Source organism: Budorcas taxicolor, chromosome 15 (genome assembly GCF_023091745.1).
Source record: "Budorcas taxicolor isolate Tak-1 chromosome 15, Takin1.1, whole genome shotgun sequence".
Classification (NCBI taxonomy): domain Eukaryota; kingdom Metazoa; phylum Chordata; class Mammalia; order Artiodactyla; family Bovidae; genus Budorcas; species Budorcas taxicolor.
In genome coordinates this window covers 32,497,153-32,519,007 of record NC_068924.1, presented here as the reverse complement: position 1 = coordinate 32,519,007, position 21,855 = coordinate 32,497,153, and positions in this window count along the sequence as shown.

Sequence of the window (21,855 nt, the reverse complement as noted above, 5' to 3'; positions counted from 1 at the left end):
TTGCAACGTGGCTAACTTGGGCACAAGAGGCTTAGCTTTTTTTTTTTTATCAAATAATTTTATTTATTTATTTTTGGCTGTGCTGGGTCTTCATTGCTGTGTGGTTGTGGCGTACAGGGGCTACTGTCTAGTTGCAGTGCGTGAGCTTCTCATTGCAGTGGCTTCTCTTATGGGAGCACAGGCTCTAGGGCACTTGGACTTCCGGAGTTGTGGGCTCAGTGATTATGTCCTCCAGGCTCTAGAGCACAGGCTCAGTAGTTGTGGTGCACAGGCTTAGCTGCTCCTCAGCATGTGGCATCTCCCTGGATCAGGGAGCACACCCACGTCCCCTGCATCGGCAGGCCAGTTCTTTATCACTGAGCCACCAGGGAAGCTCAGGCGCTTAGCTTTCGACATGTTTTCCTCACTAAACTTAAGCAGTTCTAGTTTTTAATTTAAAGTGAGAGACGTGCAGCTCTTCTGTGAACACTTAGGGCCCACTCTAGGGTTATTAACTGGCCTAATTTCACTATTGCTGTGTCTCGGGAAATAGGAGCTTTCCCAGCGGCTCAGACAGTAAGAAATCTGCCTGCAATGCAGGAGACCCAGGTTTGATTCCTGGGTTGGGAAGATCCTCTGGAGAAGGAAGTGACAACCCGCTCCAGTATTCTTGCCTGGAGAATTCTGTGGACAGAGGAGCCTGGCAGGCTACAGTCCAAGGGTTCACAAATAATTGGACATGACTGAGCAACTCACACAAACACACACAACAAGACAGAGTGAGATTGGGAACCAGTTGGTTGGTGATGCAGTCAGAAGGGATAGGAGGTTTATTGGTTAAATTTGCTTCTTATTTAGGTGCACTCGGTGGCACCTCCAATTACAGTAGTAACATCAGAGATCTCTGATCACAGATCACTGTAAAATATTGAATATGATCATAAGCAAAAAGTGAAATACTGTGAGAATCACCAAAATGTGACAGAGGCATTAAGTGAATAAACGCTGTTGGAAAAATGGTGCCGACAGACTTACTCAAGGCACCGTTGTTACAAACCCTCAGTTTATAAAGAAGACAATGTACCTGTGAGGCCCAGCAAATTGAAACACAATAAAACTAAGAAAACAGGGGTATGCCTCTTATATGATTCCGCTTACGGGAGGTCCCTGCCAAAGTCAAATGCATAGAAACAAAGTAGAATGGTGGTTGCCAGGGGCTCGGATAGGGGAGAACGGCCAGATTTTCTCTAATAGGTACAAGAGCTTCAGTTGGGGAAGGTGGAAATTTTTGGAGATGGATTGTGGTGATGGTTGCACAGTAATGTCAATGTGCTTAGTGTTACTAAACTGTATATTAAAAAACGGTAAAGATGGTAGCATTTGTATTATGTATGGTGGTGGTAGTTTAGTTGCTGAGTTGTGTCCAACTCTTTGCAACCCCATGGACTGTAGCCCGCCAGGCTCCTCTGTCCATGGGATTCTCCAGGCAAGAATACCAGAGTGGTTGCCATTTTCTTTTCTAGGGAATCTTCCCGACCGAGGGATTGAACCCGGGTCTCCTGCATTGCAGGCCGATTCTTTACCAACTGAGCTGCAAGGGGAAGGTATTTTAGTGCAATTACAAAATTGAGAATATAAAAAATTCAGTCTATTAGATAATTGTGAGGCCTGAGATACTGAAGTGTTTCATTACTGAAATTCAGCTGCATATGAGGAAGAAGGTTAGGCTCAAACTGAGAAGAAAAAGAGAATAATGTCATTCAATAAATGCAGTTTGTGGAAGTAAAACACACACACACACACACAAGGGAACAGATACAGGAGAAAAATAGGCTCTTGGAACAGAGCAATGGAAATTCCAGAGTTTCTCTCCATGAGGTACTTAGGCATAGGGTTTTGTTTTTACACTGTGTTCACATAGCAAGCATGGCACTTTAACATAGGGTATTTATTTGGGGTGACATTTAGTAGCTGATACGTGGAGATACCAAAAGCCCTTCTGAGCATCCTGTTTTTGGTGGACCCTGAACTTTCTCTCAGATTAGATTTTCATCAACCCTCACCTTTGTGAGCAATCTGTGGTGAAAGGAGTTGGAGAACTCAAGAGCAGTGGAAAAGCTACTCAATAATCAGACTGAGGGAGGGAGGAAAAATAACTAGCGTCCATTCTATGCCTATTTATGTGTATTATCCAGTTGACCCTCTTGGTCGCCTCTAAGGTAGGTCTCATGTTGCCATTTTATGAAAGCGACTTTCTTAAGGTCCTTTCGCTGCCGAGTGGTGAAGCCAGGACTGGAACCCAGGTCCGAGAGAGCCTAAGCGGTGAAGCCAGGACGGGAACCCAGGTCCGAGAGAGCCTAAGCTATTCTGTTGCATCGCCCTTCAGGCTTTAGGAATTATTTCCTTAGTTAACGATCTAGGTGATCCCTCCTTGGCTTTGCTGTCAGCGGCCAGAGAGACATCTTCCTGGAATAGATACAGATCTCGCACTTTATGCTTAGGGCCGTCCAGGGGGGCCCCAGCATTAGCATTCACGATGTGGACGTCGGTTCTAATTTTCACAAATCCTGGCAGAGCAACCTTTAGCACCCCAGAGGCAAAAAGCTCCAGACGCATAGGTGTCTGGGATGCGTCTTTTCCGCGTTGCTGTCTTGGGTTCAGGTGTTGGGATGAATGAACCCACAGAGCACCCGCCCCTCCCTGGCAGGCTGCTCTCGGGCTCCTTTGTTTGGTTTATGTATAGCCATCAATGCATCATTCCTTCTGCTTCAGCTGTTTGAGAATCCCATCTTCTCTATTGATTTCCCACAGAACGTTTACTGCTCTCCAAGGTGTGACCTGTACCTCTAGCTAATTTATTTCTGTCATGGCTTAGGATTTAGGAATGAGGGGGGAGGGGAGCGAGGGAGGGGAGCGAGAGCTTGAGGGAAAGAGGGAGGGTGGCGGGAGCAGCGCGTCCAAGATGTGGGAAATAAATTCCGCCCTGGACCCCCCGACAGGCAGGCCGGCAGCTCCAGAAGGCAGGCACAGCAACGAGGAGACTTTGCTTGAAAATCTGCTCAGTAAGATGGAGGCTGCAGCCACGGGGTTTCAGGAGGCCGGGAATGATAGCAGGGCCCCATGGGGATGGAAAAGCAAGGAAAGAATGTGTTTGGAAATAATCTTTTGCCTGTTCAGGAGCCAGTCACCCTATTGAGCAGGATGTGGTAGGTTTTTTTTTTTTTTTTTTTCTCTTTCAATGAAATGATGGAAAACTCTTCTGGGGCGGGGTTGGGGGGCGACTGGTGAAGTCCTATTCTCTTCTTCATTATGAGATTTTCAACAGCAGGGCATTCCTGTGTCAGTCCTGGCCCTGTGATTACAGTGACTGACGTGTGCAATATTAAATCGAATCACGTTAACGTAAACCTTCCTTCCCCTCCGTGCCTAGAACAGACAGAGTTACCCTTTCCATGGTCTGATTTTGCTAGATGACTGTTTGAATGCCCACTTCATTTTTTTCTTCTTCATGAAAATAGCTTATATCTTCTTAGAAATTCTAGTTATGAACTTACACAAGGAAAGATGTTGGTTATTTATTACTTTCACCTAGATGGAGACACGTTTGTGAACTGAGTGGATGCATTACATGTGAAGGGCGTTTTAAAGTTTTCAAATTTTTTTTTCATATACTTTATTTCATTTTTATAACAATTATTATTTTCATAGTTGTAGAAATGCTGGCTTATTAGCCCAGCTAAGATCACATGGGTAATAAACAGCAAATGCAGAGTCTAGGGTTTCTGGCTCCAGATTCAGGTTGCAGTACACAACACCCCAGAAATGTGGGGTCACTTTTTTCTACCAAGACCACCCCCTGAAAAGCAGAAGCTGGAGAGTAAGAGGCATATGAGTCAAAATTTGTCCCCCTCTTAGAAAGGTATTGATGGAATGAATTTGAGTTAAACCAAACATGTACCCTTCTAAGCTTCCACTCATATGTTTTATGCCCAAGGTCAGTCCATCTGAAGTGTAAAAAAGCCTTAAGAAGCAGGGCAAAAATCACTAGTGAATATTTTTTCCCTTCTTCCCATATAGCAATCTCCGGTTGCACAGAGTTGGACACGACTGAAGTGACTTAGCAGCAGCCGTCCCACCCCAACTCATATACAGATTCTTTGTCATCTTTTATAGGGAGTAAAATAAAACAAGTCATCATTACCACTTTATGTATCACCCACCATTATAATGTACTCTGGGCTGAGCATTAGAATAGCAGTTATTTGTGAGGCTGGCTAGTGGAGTTCATGCTTATGTATCCTGGGCACTCTGCGACCCCCTCCGTTTTCCTGGTGTGATGTATGGAGGGGCTTCTGGGATGTTAGTAGGAGAGCAGGATGGCGGGGTTGGTGGATTGGCGGGTCTTTCACAACCTGGACCTACTCTAACTGGAACTGTCTAACTCTGGGAGAAGAGTAGCCCATTTCATCTTCGCTGCAGCTAAATAAACGATCTGCGTGCTACCTCAGAGCCTAACAGAGCCTCAGAGCCTCCTTAAAGAGTTATTCGATTTTTAGAAACAAAGCATGACAGTATTATGGAAAAGATTTATATCCTGAATGTCTGTCATGAAAGAGGGGATCATCTTGTGGATAAATTAAAGTGCCCCCCTGGTGGCTCAGACGGTAAAGAATCTGCCTGCAATGCAGGAGACCTGGGTTCAATCCCTGGGTCAGGAAGATCCCCTGGAGAAGGGAAAGGCAACCCACTTCAGTGTTCTTGCCTGGAGAATCCCTTGGACAGAGGAGCCTGGTGGGCTACAGTCTATGGGGTCTCAAAGAGTTGGACATGATGGGATGACTAAAACACTTTCACATCCAATGTGTAGGAATTAAATATTACTGTGAATATCCCTGCAATAACTGAAGTTACTTTGGTTTTAAAAGATCAGGGCTTGAAAAGAAATGTGTACATTTTCTTTGTAGTCAGCAAACTATATTCCTGCCATCTCTGGGGTAACCTTCATCTCAGGACTCAGGATTTGAGAAGGGATGATTAAGGCAAAAAGTAAGAAATGTTCAGAAGAAGATCATATTTGCTTCCACATCAACATTGTGTGATATGTTTTGCTGTTTCTCTCGCCTGGAGCAATTTTTATTTCTACTCTTTTCCTTTTTGCAGACTGACGTAGGGTGATTCAAAAAGACTGAATTTTGAGTCCTGTTTCCACAAGTTAAATTGTGTGCTGCGTGGCTAGAGAGTTTAAACTCTCATGATCAATTTCTGCAAGGGTAGAATGAATATGTTAATATTGATCCTAACCTACCAGGTTGTCATGAGGACCTCAGGTAACAATGGGTGGTGAAGTGTTTTTCAACTCGAAAGCATGGTACAGGAAAGAATTTACCCTCTATTTTGAGTTCTCAAAATGTATACACAGTGGCATCCCTGGAGGTCCAGTGGTTACGACTGCATGCTTCCATTGTGGGGGGCGTGGATTTGAGCCCTGGATAGGGACACAAGATCCCACGTGCACAGTGATCAAAAAAAAAAAAAGTATGTGCAATCACTATTGTCTCCATTATCTGTGTGATCGCGGTGGTGAAATGGCATTATGGCATCCAGAGTATCATTATTTAGCATTAGAGTCTCTGTGGGGCTATATTTGGAATCAGCCTACAGCTCACTCAGTTCACTTCAGTTCAGTCGGTCAGTCATGTCCGACTCTTTGCAACCCCATGGACTATAGCACGCCAGGCCTCCCTGTCCATGACCAACTCCCAGAGCTTGTTCAAACTCATGTCCATCGAGTCAGTGATGCCATCCAACCGTCTCATCCTCTGTCGTTCCTTCTCCTCCTGCCTTCAATCTTTCCCAGCATCAGGGTATTTTCCAATGAATCAGCTCTTTGCATCAGGTGGCCAAAGTATTGGAGCTTCAGCTTTAGCATCAATCCCTCCAATGAATATTCAGGGCTGATTTCCTTTAGGACTGACTGGTATGGTCTCCTTGCAGTCCAAGGGACTCTCAAGAGTCTTCTCCAACACCATAGTTCGAAAGCACCAATTGTTTGGTGCTCAGCTTTCTTTGTAGTCCAGCTCTCACATCCATACATGACCACTGGAGAACCCATAGCTTTGACTAGACTACAGCCCACTACTAACTATGAAATACAAGCCTTGTCCTTTCTTGGCGTTACCTCTCCTCATATTTTCTAAATATCCTGCCACTTTGCTTTGAGAGTTCATGCAACCCTCATATCCACTTCTGTTTATCTTTGGAGGTTTGCCTGGGAAGATCTTTAGTTTAAATCTCCTCATCAGCGGAATTCCATCTCACTCCTCCCAGAGTTTGCACAGTTATTGGAGCACAGTGGGGTGGGGTGGGCTGGGCAGGATGCAGAGAGAACCACTGCTGCAAGGGGAGGCTGAGTTTCAGACACTTCCATTCTCAAGATGGAATGGTTTTTCTAATAAAAATTAAGAATACATACATTTTAAGTCTGATAACTCAATGGAGTTCTACCATGTGATGGATTAGCTAGCTGGTAGACTAATATGAGACTCTGAGTCGTTTATACAATTGTGTATTTGGGAAAATGCTTTGTGAATTACAAGGACTGACAGACAAATGTATATTTAGAGCTGAACTTAATTGTGACTTGAGGCCTTCCTTGGCCTGAATATGAGAACCTTTCTTCCAAATTTATTTTGTAGGCCTATTTTATACTCAATGTTGTGAGTAGTGACTGGGTTAGTGTGAGTAGCTGGATGAACGCTGATGCTGGGGTGGATGGAAAGGGGAGGGTCCCATCCTGGTTCTGTCATTTGCCAGCTGTGGCACTGGATAGCTACTTATGCTGTTTATTTCTCAGGTTCCTTGCCTAAATAAAGATGTTGATGATAGAACTCAATTCCCAGGGTAGTTATTGTTAGAAGGAAAAAAAAAAACAGTTTGGGGAGGGTGGGATGAATTGGGAGATTGGGGTTGGCATATATACACTAATGATGCCATGTATAAAATAGATAACTAGTGAGAACTTACTGTATAGCTCAGGGAATTCTACTTAAGGCTCTTCGGTGTCCTAAATGGGAAGGAAATCCACAAGAGAGGGGACCTATGTATACGTATTCACTTTACAGTAGAGACTAACACAACACTGTAAAGCAAGTATACTCCAGTAAAAATTAATCAGAGATTAAAAATTATAAATTAATAAAAATTAAAAAGAGAAAACTACAGCTTATACGAAGAGAGTTGTTATCCTGACTTCACACAATATTCAGACAGCTTTCCATTTTGTTGAATGGATGATGACTGGCTTCGGAGCGAGGACGCTTAAGAGTATGTTCACTGATAGTAGGGAGCTCAGAAATTACCATGGGTGCTTTAGGGGCACATAGTTGACTAAACTGGTATACACATACAGTGGAATGGTCATTGTTGTTTTGTCTCTCAGTTGTGTCTGACTGTGACCCCACAGACTGTAGCCCCCAGGCTCCTCTGTCCATGGGATATCCCGGGCAAGAATACTGGAGTGGGTTGCTGTTTCCTTCTCCAGATCTTCCTGACCCAGGGATCACACCGACATCTCCTGCACGGGCAGGTGGATTCTTTACTGCTAAGCCACGAGAGAAGCCCTTACAATGAAATGTTATTCAAGCATAAAAGGAAACATGACAGTGATACATGCTACCAGTGTGGATAAACCTTGAAAATATTACAGTAAGTGGAAGTCAGTCTCTGAAGCTTCGCTGTTATATGGTTCCATGTGTACGAAATATCCAGGATGGGTGAATCTGCAGAAGCAGAAAGCAGATAGACGGTTGCCAGGGGCTGAGAGGAGGGAGAGGTAACAGAGTGGCATGAGATTTTCTTTGGAGATGATATCAACGTTTTAGAACGAGATAGAGGTGATGGTGACACAGTACAGTGAATGTACCAAATATCACTGAATTTAAAATGGTTAATTTTATGTTATATGCAGTTTTAAAAAATGCTATGGAGGAAGAAAGCCACCTAGATAAGTTGACTGTCTAGGAAGACTTCCTGACTATAATTTATATACTCTTGGTCATTTGCTAAGTCTGTGAAGACAGGTCTGTTTTATTTCCTTACATTTTTTTTTTGCCTTCTGTAGTCCTACCTTAAGACCTTGGTTTTCTGTCCCTCCATGAAGACTCAGTTTCTGTTTGAGTCACTTCTTTCATTCACTTCCTGACTCAGTCATTCACCTGGTGTCCAGGAGAATGACAATTAATGGGTGATCTGGGACAGAGGATAGCTGGCCCTGCTGTGTAACCTTGGCAAGCATCTTAACTTCTCTGGTCTTAGGGAGATATCAACGAGATCATTTCTTGGCATTCTTTCAGTTTTAAATTTCTAGATTTAAGAAATAAGGGATGCATTATTAGGGTTACTTTAAATAGTCTGTCAGCTAAATTCTCTGATTCTTTTACTTTCAATTCATTTATCAATCTAGCTAGACAGAAAAAAAAAAATTACAGTTAGAATGAGCCTCCTCTTTTTCATTAGACCTCAGTAAGGAGGAGAATATTCATCTCCATGACTGGAGTAAAACTTCTTTGACCATGGGAAAACTTTCTTCATTTTTTTTTTTAAGGATTAAAAATGCTCAAGGCATGAAACTCATCTACTTTTCTTAAGGTTTGAAAAGCATCAAAAATGATTTTTTCTCTTTGATTATAATATATTACAAAAAACAGACACTGCAATAACTTAATAGCCCATCAAAACACTATCTTCAAGGGTCATTTAGTATTTCCATGATAAATTGCTATTTTTAGAAGCTTATGTAACCAAACAAAGAATGTGTTCTTGGCTGTGGCCATGAAGACAAGTTATTATCGTGGGAGGGACAAAGGAATCTGAGAGGCTCATGAGAGACGGAGCCAATTGCAGGGAACAGTTTATAGAGCGCCCTTTCTTCTGGGTCTCCAGTTTCTGCAATCAGGATAACTCAGTGCCTCTCAGAGCCATTTTCATTTTTGAAGTGCTCTTTCACCATTAGCTAATAAATACTCATCAATGAATTTTCTTCCGCATCTTGGAAGTTGGGGGAAAAAGAAAATCGCTTTCTATCTTGTGAGTATTATTCCCCATGGGGTCTCCCTTCTCATGCTCCTAATGGAAACAAGAAATAAATTATACCTACTTTTCTGAAAGGGCCAAAGACCACCATTCTTTCCATAGAGAGCACCTGGAAATTTGCATCAGATATTAATGACCTTTAGTAACTACCTCACTGTCGTAACAGAGGGAATGTCTGTCTCCCATTATCACGCTCTATTCTCATGAGGACAGTTGAGTGGAAAGATGCTTTGAGGGGTCTTCTCAGGGAGCTGTGTGTACAGAGTTGAGCTAAAGGAAGGTGGGATCTGAGCGTGGGTTTCCAATGGACTTCATATCTCCAGTTTCTAGGGTCAAAAAGTTATGGTTTTAGAATTTTCTTTTCTTTTGTATCATCTATGTTTCTCCTCCCCTATATCAACTTCATTCCATTTAGACTTGGCTGTGAGTTTCAGTTTCTGCTGTGGTGAATTGCACCACATATACGTAAAGCTGCTCGAAGACTTTCCTAGCTGCATGTGGGTTTTGAGGAAGACAATCTGATTTATAGCATGAGCTATGTCTTACTGGGTTTCTGTTGTCTTATGGTCTAAAGTAATGCCATCCAACAGACATAGAATATAAACCACACCATGAGACATTTATAATTTTAAAGGTTATGGTAACTATGTTAAAAATGAAAATAAAGAGGTGAAATTAATTTTGATAATATATTTTACTTAATCCAGCATATTCAAAAGTTTATTACTTCCATATCTAATCAGTATAAAAGTTGAGATATTTGACATTTTAAAAACCAAACTGATGAATTCTTTTTTTTTTTTTTTTTGAGGTTAAAAAATCTTTATTTGAACTGAACCATTCACCATTATTGGTCACTCTGTTATCCATGAAACTCATTTTTTTTTTTTTTCGTGGCAGTTGTGATACCATTCTCTTTTTTTGAACTGTATACTCAATATTTTTACTATTTTAATTTTATCAAAGTATAGTTGTGTTACCAAAATGATGAATTCTGATGTGTCTTTTATACTGACAACATCTTATACAACCATCTCAGTTTGGACTAGCCATATTTCATGTGTCTTATAGCTACAGTATTGGACAGCATGTAGTCATAGTAGATGATATATTAACAAATATTTTAAAATTAGAAGTAGTTCTGAATTATTTATTACACACTGAAGTTCTAATATAAATTGCTGTAAGTTTTGTCTTCAGGGCTTTCTCTTTATAAAGTAATCATTGTTTTATTTTTTTCAGGAATGGGGGGATATTAAAAGATTCTAGTGTTTATCTACAGGAAAGGGGTTAATGTGTGTTCTCTCAAACCTACCATTCATTCTGGAATTAAGATAGCATCAGTGAATTATGATCCCATCCTCCCTATTTTGCTTTATGTTTTGCTGTACCCTGACCTCAGAACTACCTGCGAGCCAAGAAATGCCAAGACTGTTGATTTTAGATTGAGATTAGGATTTGGCCATGTTTGACTGGAGCCCTGTCTTACATTGTTGCTGTACTTGAAGTGGTTTGCACACACAGTCTTAGTTTTTTGGTGCCATCATCCTCCAAAATAATTTTCTGTGCTTACTTTTTTCTTCTTTTTTTTTATGGATATGAACTTTATTTTTTTAATGTAAAAATGATTTTATTTATTTTTATTTCTGATTGCACTGGGTCTACATTGCTTTGCTCTCCCAAGTTGTGGCGAGAGGGGGCTACTCTTTGTTGTGGGGTGCAGGCACCTCATTGCGGTAGCTTCTCTTTCTGTGGAGCACAGGCTCGAAGCAAGCAGGCTCAATAGCTGTGGTCATGGGCTTAGTGGCCCCGTGGCATGTGGAATCTTCCTGGATGTGGGGTTGAACCCACGTCCCCTTCCCATCCACTGAGCCACCAGGGAAGCCCTTTGCTTATTTTTCTGTGGTTGTGTTCTCATGACAAAGAAGTATACTTTGTAGACTTGTAGCTTCTAACCTTAACTGAGGGGATTCCAGTGGGCAGCAGCCACAACCGAAGGAGGAGGAGACACTAAGGTGGCTACAGATCACTTCCCAAAGGCTGGGGATCCCCATTTTTGGGCCAGGTGTCTCATTCTGAGGGAGAGGGATGTCACAAATAATTGGTCTGTCTCTCATTCCATTGGCATTTCCATCCGTCTACATAAGAGTGATGGTTAATGGTGATAGCTATTTATCCTTGAACATCAACAAGGAACTGTGGTGGGTGTGGCGAGACGCGAAATGGAGGTGGCATCCTCCTTGCCCCTGAAGAGCTTAGCCTGATCATGAAGAAGAGATGACACACGGAGTCCTAGTCGAGGTTCTCAGGTGTTGAAGCCGAGGTATCAAAAGGGTATGAGGTGACCCTGAGGTCCTGACCAGGGGTTCCCAACCTCCAGAATCTAATGCCTGATGATCTGAGGTGGAGTTGATGCAACAGTAATACAAATAAAGTGCGTAATCAATGTAATGTGCTTGAATAATCCCCAAGCCCCTGCCCTGGTCCTCAGAAAAATTGTCTTCCACAAAAATGGTCCCTGGTGCTAAAAAGGTTGGGGACCACTGCAGTCAGATACAGTGAACAAGCATTTATTAAGGACTGTTTCATGCCAGGAGACTGTCTAGGTGTCAGTGACAAGGTGAAGACAGTCTTTTTCCTACCAATATCCTAATCTACTGTGAGATAAGGGTGAAAAAACCACCTGCAGGGCCATGGATATGATACAATGGAGAATATATTATATAATTAATGGAGAATATAGAATTATATTGTATATAATACATCACATGGTATAATGTGATATAATGGAGAAACAGATCTACAGAAAGAGGAAGCGGAGAGTAAGACCTCCAGTCTAAGCTGCGGTCTCGTCCTCAGAGGTAAGGATGATGGGGCTGACTTTCAACACAGGAGTTCACGGGCAGGAAAGGGAGATGGAAGCAGCCTGAAGAGAAAGGGGTAGGAGGGAAGGTGAAGGTGGTTCTGGAGCTGGTGAGCCCTGGAGAAAAGTCACACCTGGGCACGTTGTGATCTCAGCTGTCTTAGGACGTTTGATTCAAATGCTGCTTGTGTCATGTTCATGGATGTTGAAAAAATCATTAAAAGTTCCTAAGGATGAATAATTTATTTTTTCATGATTATTTAAAAAGTACCACATCAAGGACTGTTTTGGTGTTAGTTGCTATAATAGTGAGAATCCATGTCATGGTGGTTAAGAGCAGACTCTGGAAGTTGAAGTGTATAGATTCACATCCCAGCTCTGCCAGTTAAAACTGTGCTACTTAGCCCCTCTGTCCTTCAGTGTCTTCATCTGTAATAGGAGAAATAATAATAGCACCTCCCTCAAAGATTGTTCTTAGTCATGAGTTAAGATTTTGGAAGGGCATTGAAGAGAGTCTGCTTCAATATAAGTATCCTAAACGCTTGTTAAACGAAGGCACTACACAAAGTTCTAGTGGCTGGTAATGGCAGAGAGTTTTCTGGGTGAGTGGTGTGTGATCAGGATATTGTGTGTGTGCGTGTGTGCATGTGTGTGTGTGCGTGTGCATGTGTGTGTGTGTGATAGAGTGAATTTGTTTGTTGTCCACCTGGTCTGAATTCATCCATGATGTTCACTGACATGAACAACTATTGCAGTAGGCAGCCCTGCCCTGGGACTGTACATGTTTTACATTTTACTTTAGCCTGTGCTATAAAAACACTTTTAGTTCAGAATACCTAAATGGTCCACTTCAAAGAAAAGCTTGCATATAAGATATTCAAAATGCAGCTCTCTTCTTAGAGAATATGTGAGAATGTGTATACACCAGTACTGGGTCATATATGAAAATAGCACTTTTGTAAGTAAAAGCAGAACCATGCCATGTCTCAATGATTGATTTACACTCATAAAATTGATAAGAAAAATTACAAATAGGCATAAAAGTAAAGAGAATGGTGTAGTGACCCCTCATGTACTCAATATTTAGATTTTAGCTCTTCTTTTGGGGGGGGAGTGTTTTAAAGTAAATCCCAGAAAACATGACATTTGAGACCATTAAATGTTAGATTAGGCATTTTGAAAGTTTGCTTTCTTATACAACCACATTATCCAAAGCAATAATTTTTTTTGATACATCCCATCTGTAGTCAAAACTCCCCACCTGCCCCCAAATGCGGAGAAGGCAATGGCACCCCACTCCAGTACTCTTGCCTGGAAAATCCCATGGATGGAGGAGCCTGGGAGGCTGCAGTCCATGGGGTCGCTGAGAGTTGGACACGACTCAGTGACTTCACTTTCACTTTTCACTTTCCTGCATTGGAGAAGGAAATGGCAACCCACTCCAGTGTTCTTGCCTGGAGAATCCCAGGGACGGCGGAGCCTGGTGGGCTGCCGTCTCTGGGGTCGCACAGAGTCAGACACGACTGAAGTGACGCAGCAGCAGCAGCCCCCAAATGGCTTTATAGAGAGTTTACTTGAATCAAGATAGAAACAAGACCTACCCAGGGCGTTTGGTTATCAAGACCCGTATGTTTCTGTTAATCTCGGATGGTCTAGATTTCTACTTTAGTTTGAGAGGGTCTTTGTGCGATGGCCTCCAGGTCAGAGACCTAGTTAACGCCAGGTGACAGACACGACCAAGTTCATCTTAAGTAGAAATACTTCTGTCAACGAAGGTAAATTATAATTCTCTCACGACCAGCTTTAAAACACTGTGTTTATCTGTTTATGGCTGCGCTGGGTCTTGGTTGCTACGCACGTGCTTTCTCTAGTTGCAGCAAGTGGGGGATACGTTTTGCTGTGGTGCACAGATCTGTCACTGCCGCGGCTTCTCATTGCGGAGCACGGGCTCTCGAGCATGGGCTCAGTGGTTGTGGCATGCGCGATCTTCCCAGACCAGGGCTTCCAGACCAGGGCTTGTCCCCTGCATTGGCAGGCAGATTCTTAACCACTGGACCACCAGGAAAGTCCCTTACAGTCAGTTTTAATGTCAACTGTAAGTATTGTAGGCAGGGGACCGGGGACCAGGAATGAATGAGACAGGATCCCTGGGCTCAGCAATCAGGCAGCATTTCTGCTCTTTGACCTACCAGAGGATAAGATCTTGTGGGCGAGTGGCGAGTGTGGCTGCCCTCTCATACAGTGCTGCAGATTCCTGCTCATGGCTTTTCTTTGCATCAGACAACTGAGAAGGCTGGAATTTACAGCTCCGTGGGAAAGGTTCCCTGGTGATTAGAGACAGGAGGTGTGGGGTCTGCCCTCCATCCTAACACACTCTCTCTTTGGGACACACTGTCAGATGTTTCCTTCCTCCGTGATTATACGTTGTGTCGAGCCTCCACACGTATGCCAAGCCCTGGATAGCATTTGAGAGAGAGTTAATATTTCCCAGGAAGTGGCATTGTAAACAAAGCACACCTGAAATGTTAATATTTCCCCTCTTAGGTCTTGGCTTTATGTATGCCTTCCTTCTAACTTGGAAGGAATTGCTGAAGGTGGTACATTTGCTGCAAAGAAAGGAGAAAGCTCCCCCTGCCCATCCCTTCTCAGGAATATGTACGTTAGGGAGAAAGCATGTTCCAGACACCAGAGGTGGACCAGGAGAATGTGGAGAGGAGCTACGGGGAGGTGAAAGCCAGATCTGAGAACTGGAAGGAACTGGTGTTGAGTTCTTCCCTTGTCACTCAGCAGATGTTTTAACTTAAGCAAGTTTCTGAACTTCCTTGAAATCCATTTTCTAATCTGTAAAATGGGTAGTATGATGCCTTTTCCATATGGTCTGTTTTGAAGATGAAATAAAAGGTTATGTTGCTTTTCAGTCGCTAAGTTGTGTCCGACTCTTTACAACCCCATGGACTGCAGCACGCGAGGCTTCTCTGACCTTCACCATCTCCTGGCGTTTGCTTAAACTCACATTTATTGAGTCGACGATGCCATCCATCACATTCTCTGTTGTCCCCTTCTTTTCTTGCCTTCAGGGTCTTTTCCAATGAGTTGGCTCTTCCCATCAAATGGCCAGAGTACTGGAATTTCAGCTTCAGCATCAGTCCTTCCAATGAATATTCAGGGTTGATTACCCTTAGGATTGACTGGTTTGATCTCCTTGCTGTCCAAGGGACTCTCAAGAGTCTTCTCCAACACCACAGTTTGAAGGCATCAATTCTTCAGCCCTCAGCCTTCTTCATGGTCTGACTCTCATATGACTACTGGAAAAAATCATAGCTTTCACTGTATGGACCTTTGTTGGCAAAGTGATATCTCCGCTTTTTAATGTGCTGTCTAGGTTGGTCATAGCTTTTCTTCCAAGGGGCAAGCATCTTTTAATTTCATGGCTATAGTCGCCAACTGCAGTGATTTTAAATAAAGTCTGTCACTGCTTCTATTTTTTCCCACATCTATTTGCCATGAAGTGATGGGACAAGATGCCATGATCTTAGTTTTCTGAATGTTGAGTTTTAAGTCTTCTTTTTCATTCTCCTCTTTCACCTTCATCAAGAGGCTCTTTATTTCCTCTTCACCTTCTGCCATTAGAGTGATATCATCTGCATATCTGAGGAGGTTGATATTTCTCCTGGCAGTCTTGATTCCAGCTTATGCTTCATCCAGCCCAGCATTTCACATGACATACTCTCTATATGAATTAAATACGCAGGGTGACGATATACAACCTTGACATACTCTTTCCCAGTTTTGAACCAGTCTGTTGTTTCATGTCTGGTTATAAATTGCCTCTTGAGCTGCATACAGGTTTCCCGGGAGGCAGGTAAAGTGGTCTAGTATTCCCATGTCTTTGGGAATGTATACCATAAAACTCTGAGGCCATTCATTTTTAGTCTGAAAAAGACTTGGAAATGAACACTTTCAGAATCATTGCAGTTCTCCAATAGAGAGGACAGTCCCCTACCTCCCCCGCTACCCCAGCTCCCACCACCCAGACCCACACGTGCATGGATGCTAGGTCACTCAGTTGCAACTCTTTGTGACCATATGGACTGTAGCCCACCAAGCTCCTCTGTCCATGAGATTCTCCAGGCAAGAATACTGGAGTGGGTTGCCATTTTCTCCTCCAGGGGATCTTCCCGACCCAGGGATTGAATCCATGTCTCCTGCCTTGCAGCCAGATTCTTTACCATTAGCGCCAGTGAAACACCCGTACGCTTTCTGTCTATGCACATGCATACCCTGTAGACTCACTTCCGTTCACTTTTTGGTCCTCTGATCTTTGATCTTTGTTATCTAGGTTAGAAGAAGTAGTTAGGGAAAGTGAATTGGAAGTTGAATGTTACAGGTTTTAGGCCTTAAAAGATGGCATATCATCAGAGAAATATATCCTTTCTTCTAAGATGCCTGTAGAGTTACTTTGTGTGGGGGGACAAGTCCCCCTTCTCCTTTCCAACTCTACCTCTTTAAGTTTCATCCATTGTCTCATTTATTGAAATGAACTTCATTTGGGAATGAGAAAGTTTTGGCATAGCTAGGAGCTTTTAATGGAAATATGAGAGAAGACATCTCTGACATATATAATATGTTCAATATGTTTCCATATATTGCACAATCTCTGATGTGTTACCCAAGATTCATAATGACAGATGGGGCTGAGTAGAAGCAGGAGCACTCCCCAAGTGGGAATGTCTTTAGAAACCAGCACTCCTTCCAAGGTGCTTTGAGCTATTCTGAGCAATTAGGGTTCAACACATTCACCCCCAGTCAGAGCAGGTTCTGCCAACACACTGCCTGTGGAAGCTTTGTTGCCTAGCATGTTGCTCCAAACAAGAGTCAAGCCAGGCAGCAGAGTCTTAGAGAAAACTAGAGCCAGAGGATTGAGTTCCTGTTTTCAGCTGTGTGACAAGTTACTTGACTTCTTTCAACCTGTGATTCTTCAGCCATAGAATGGGGATGAGAAGCAGTTTCTGTTCATTTTCCAGCTATGAAATAAGTGATGAGAAATTTTTGAGAGAATGGTGGAGGTTATGAAAGTCTCGATGTTCTTTGCAGCTATCCTTTTTATACATCTAGAGTGGAAATATTGGGCTACCCAGATGGTGCTGGTGGTAAAGAATCCATCTGCCAAGCAGGAGACACAAGAGACGTGGGTTCAGTCCCTGGGTGGAAAAGATCCTCTGGAGAAGGAAAGAGCAACACACTCCAGTATTCTTGCTTGGAAAATCTCATGGACAGAGAAGCTACAGTCCATGGAGCTGCAAAGAGTCGGACATGACTGAGCACACAGCAGAGTGGAAGTAATTAGGAGGGATGTTTCCTTCTTGTCTTATTTGACTCTAATCTAATCTGATCATTTGATGACTCAAGATTTACTCAAATGCAAACCGCACATTCTAGAGTAATGCAAAATTTTATTTGGGGGTGAGAGAGATGAGCATTAAAGAGATTTGGCCATATAATGTGGAGTTAAGAAAATTGTAAAAACACCTAAGTGAAAATATAGGGTCAGAACAATAGCTCTACAGTCATTTGCAGTGTTTTCCTGTATAGTCATTCTAAAAGCATCTTTTATTTTCCCCCATCCTCTCTGACTCATGCTACAACAGATCTGGATCTATGGAATATTTTATATGCTATCTTTCTTAACCACATTCTACGAGCTTAAACTGTTTATCAGAAACTGCTTTTTTTTTAAAAAAAACCATTTATTTTTGACTTGCACACAGTCTAATTGCCTTTTTTCACCACGCCCATACATTGTGCTGACAGAGCCTTGTTTTTTTTTCAGCATAGTTTTCCTATCTAGGGTGTGTTCTTGTTATTGTAGTAAGATAGATAAAATGCCTACGTAAAGATGTACTCGGGCTGAACCCAAGTATATTCCCGGATTTATGGCTTGTTAAAGTAGAATAGAACCAAGCTGTCTTTGGAGCCAGTGCCTTAGCTTTGCAGATGAGACAGGAAGGATTTAGAGAAACAAAGTGCCTGGGTGTTATAGGGCTCATGATTCATCAGGGGAACACATGCCTTTGAAAGGGAATAGCTACCAATGACAGAAATCCTAGGATGTCTCCTTGGGTTAATTTAGGATTTTATTTATTTTTCTATTTTTTTCCTGGAAATACCTGGGGTCACTGGAAGTATAGAAAATTAAGGATATTATCTTGTTTCTCTGAACGAATAAGAATATTCTTCAAACTGGGAAAACATCCTACTGCAAATTGCAAATCAGAAGATAACTGTAACAGGCAGCTTTACTGGATGTTCTCATTCCTCTGGAAACTGTACAGTCAAATGACTATATATTTTTTTTCCTTTTTGCATTCTTGACATGCCTACCAGTCTGATCACTCCTTGCTCCCCACAGCATACCTTCTCTGCCTCTCCCTTTCATCCAGCCTAAATACCCATTGCGAACACATCCTTATGTGCTCGTCAGCTGCCTTTTGTTCTCATGGGTCCTACGTGTGCACGCGCAGTCGTGTCTTACTCTTGGCAACCCCAGGGACTGTAGCCCGCCAGGCTCCTCGGATCTGATCTCAGCTCATCTCCAAAGGCCTGACTTGGCAGTCTTAAACTCCGTTCTGCCTGTGATTCTTAGACTTGGTGTTTGGCCTTGGCCTCCATGGAGTGTGGTTATTGATGTGCTCAATAGACGAGGAAGTGGGGCTCAGTGAGAACAGAAAGCCTGAGCTCTCAACTGGAGGCAGGAGCTCCTCCAGCTGGGGCTTGTTGATTCAGGGGCCAAGCTGCCGTTCATCACAGAATCACAGCAACAAGATGTGACCACAAAGGGAGGCTCTTCATGTCAGGAACAATGAGTATGTTCTCACCAGCTTGCCTGCATTAGGGAATCCTGCAGTAGCAGTGAAATGCAAGGGACTTCACTCAAGGGAACACCCCACCACATGTCCAGAACTTGTCATTTTAGGTCCTCAGCCACTCACCATGCCCCAGCCATGGTCTAATCCTCTTTTCCTCTCATCTGATTGCCCACGCCTGTGGTGCACACACCTCCCTCTTCTGAGTGAGCGCACTGTTCACTATCTGTAAGACCTGAGTTTTCCTCTTGCTTTACCTTTGTTTCTCCTGTTCAATTTGAGCACCAACCTTTCAGATAATAGTCCCTTCTTTTGCTTCTAGAAACTTCTTCCACAGCACCTCCCATTCAGGTGACGTTTAATTCCACTCCTTTTGGGTAGATTCAGGAAAGTATATACATTGATCCTGAATCAAACTGTAGATACTGTTTTAGAGGGGTGTGTGTATGTTTGTGTTTATGCATATAAATGCAGCTTTAGAATAGTGATTTATTTCCTGATTCATACAAAACAGGCATAGAAAATCAGCATTCTATCAGCGGACGGAGTCCTTGATCAGTTCAGTTCAGTTCAGTTCAGTTCAGTTCAGTCACTCAGTCATGTCCGACTCTTTGCGACCCCATGAATTGCAGCACGCCAGGCCTCCCTGTCCATCACCATTTCCTGGAGGTCACTCAGACTTAACGTCCATCGAGTCAGTGATGCCATCCAGCCATCTCATCCTCGGTCGTCCCCTTCTCCTTCTGCCCCCAATCCCTCTCAGCATCAGAGTCTTTTCCAATGAGTCAACTCTTTGCATGAGGTGGCCAAAGTACTGGAGCTTCAGCTTTAGCATCATTCATTCCAAAGGAATCCCAGGGCTGATTTCCTTCAGAATGGACTGGTTGGATCTCCTTGCAGTCCAAGGGACTCTCAAGAGTCTCCAACACCACAGTTCAAAAGCATCAATTCTTCGGCACTCAGCCTTCTTCACAGTCCAACTCTCACACCCATACATGACCACAGGAAAAACCATAGCCTTGACTAGATGGACCTTAGTTGGCAAAGTAATGTCTCTGCTTTTGAATATACTATCTAGGTTGGTCATCACTTTTCTTCCAAGGAGTAAGCGTCTTTTAATTTCATGGCTGCAATCACCATCTGCAGTGATTTTGGAGCCCCCAAAAATAAAGTCTGACACTGTTTCTACTGTTTCCCCATCTATTTCCCATGAAGTGATGGGACCGGATGCCATGATCTTCGTTTTCTGAATGTTGAGCTTTAAGCCAACTTTTTAACTCTCCTCTTTCACTTTCATCAAGAGGCTTTTTAGCTCCTCTTCACTTTCTGCCATAAGGGTGGTGTCATCTGCATATCTGAGGTGATTGATATTTCTCCCGGCAATCTTGATTCCAGCTTGTGCTTCTTCCAGAACAGCATTTCTTATGATGTACTCTGCATAGAAGTTAAATAAGCAGGGTGACAATATACAGCCTTGATGTACTCCTTTTCCTATTTGGAACCAGTCTGTTGTTCCATGTCCAGTTCTAACTGTTGCTTCCTGACCTGCATACAGATTTCTCAAGAGGCAGATCAGGTGGTCTGGTATTCCCATCTCTTTCAGAATTTTCCACAGTTTATTGTGATCCACACAGTCAAAGGCTTTGGCATAGTCAATAAAGCAGGAATAGATGTTGTTCTGGAACTCTCTTGCTTTTTCCATGATCCAGCAGATGTTGGCAATTTGATCTCTGGTTCATCTGCCTTTTCTAAAACCAGCTTGAACATCAGGGAATTCATGGTTCACGTTTTGCTGAAGCCTGGCTTGGAGAATTTTGAGCATTACTTTACTAGCATGTGAGATGAGTGCGATTGTGCGGTAGTTTGAGCATTCTTTGGCATTCCCTTTCTTTGGGATTGGAATGGAAACTGACCTTTTCCAGTCCTGTGGCCACTGCTGAGTTTTCCAAATTTGCTGGCATATTGAGTGCAGCACTTTCACAGCATCATCTTTCAGGATTTGAAACAGCTCAACTGGAATTCCATCACCTCCACGAGCTTTGTTCATAGTGATGCTTTCTAAGGCCCACTTGACTTCACATTCCAAGATATCTGGCTCTAGATTAGTGATCACATCATCATGATTATCTTGGTCGTGAAGATCTGTTTTGTACCATTCTTCTGTGTATTCTTGCCACCTCTTCTTAATATCTTCTGCCTCTGTTAGGTCCAGACCATTTCTGTCCTTTTCAGCAAACCTGAATTTTGTACCTAGGTCTGCTACTCTCCTTTGCTGTGTGACAGAGGACAGTCACAGCCTCCATGAAATCTTAGCTAAAAACTGGAATCAAATTATTTGACACTGGCATCTTTTACCGATTTTGTCCATGTAAGGTAGATCAACTTAGCATGATTTGGAAATAACATGTGTAGGAATTTATTATAGAAATAGTTAAGATATCTTAACCACCCACTGCAGTGATTTTGGGAGACCTGCAAGTTTGATTCAGTGGAAGAAGATAGACGTGTTCATGGCTAGTAATTAGAAGGTCAGAAGACCCAGAGGAGATACTTCATTAGCTATTATTGAAGATACTATTCATACATCTGGCTGATGTTGTTGACATGTTGACTTTCTGAGAAAATATTCTTCCAGCAGCACTTTACTGGCATGGCCTATGTTTTAAAGATATTTGGCTTTTCTCACATAAACCAATTAACTGTCATATTCTATCTTTCCAGGAATAACCAAATACGAGGTTGGCCAACAGCCAGTTTGCCACGTCTTGGAGGATAATAGCTTATTATCTATCAACAGCCTTCTTTTAAAATCTCTTTATTCAATCCTGGCAGTACTTGTGATGCAGAGGTTATTTATAAGGCTGTGAATAAAGGTCTTATTTTGGGTGTGAGCTGCCCTGAGTAGCCCTAGTCATTTAATTTTTCTGTTCAACAGCTCATTGTTGCTGTAGATGACCAAAACATGGACTCTCTTTCGACTCTTTGCTGAAACTCTCACTATTGTCTGAGAGCTTTGACATGTCTGACTTGCTGAGTGGTTAAGAATGGTCCAATGCAATC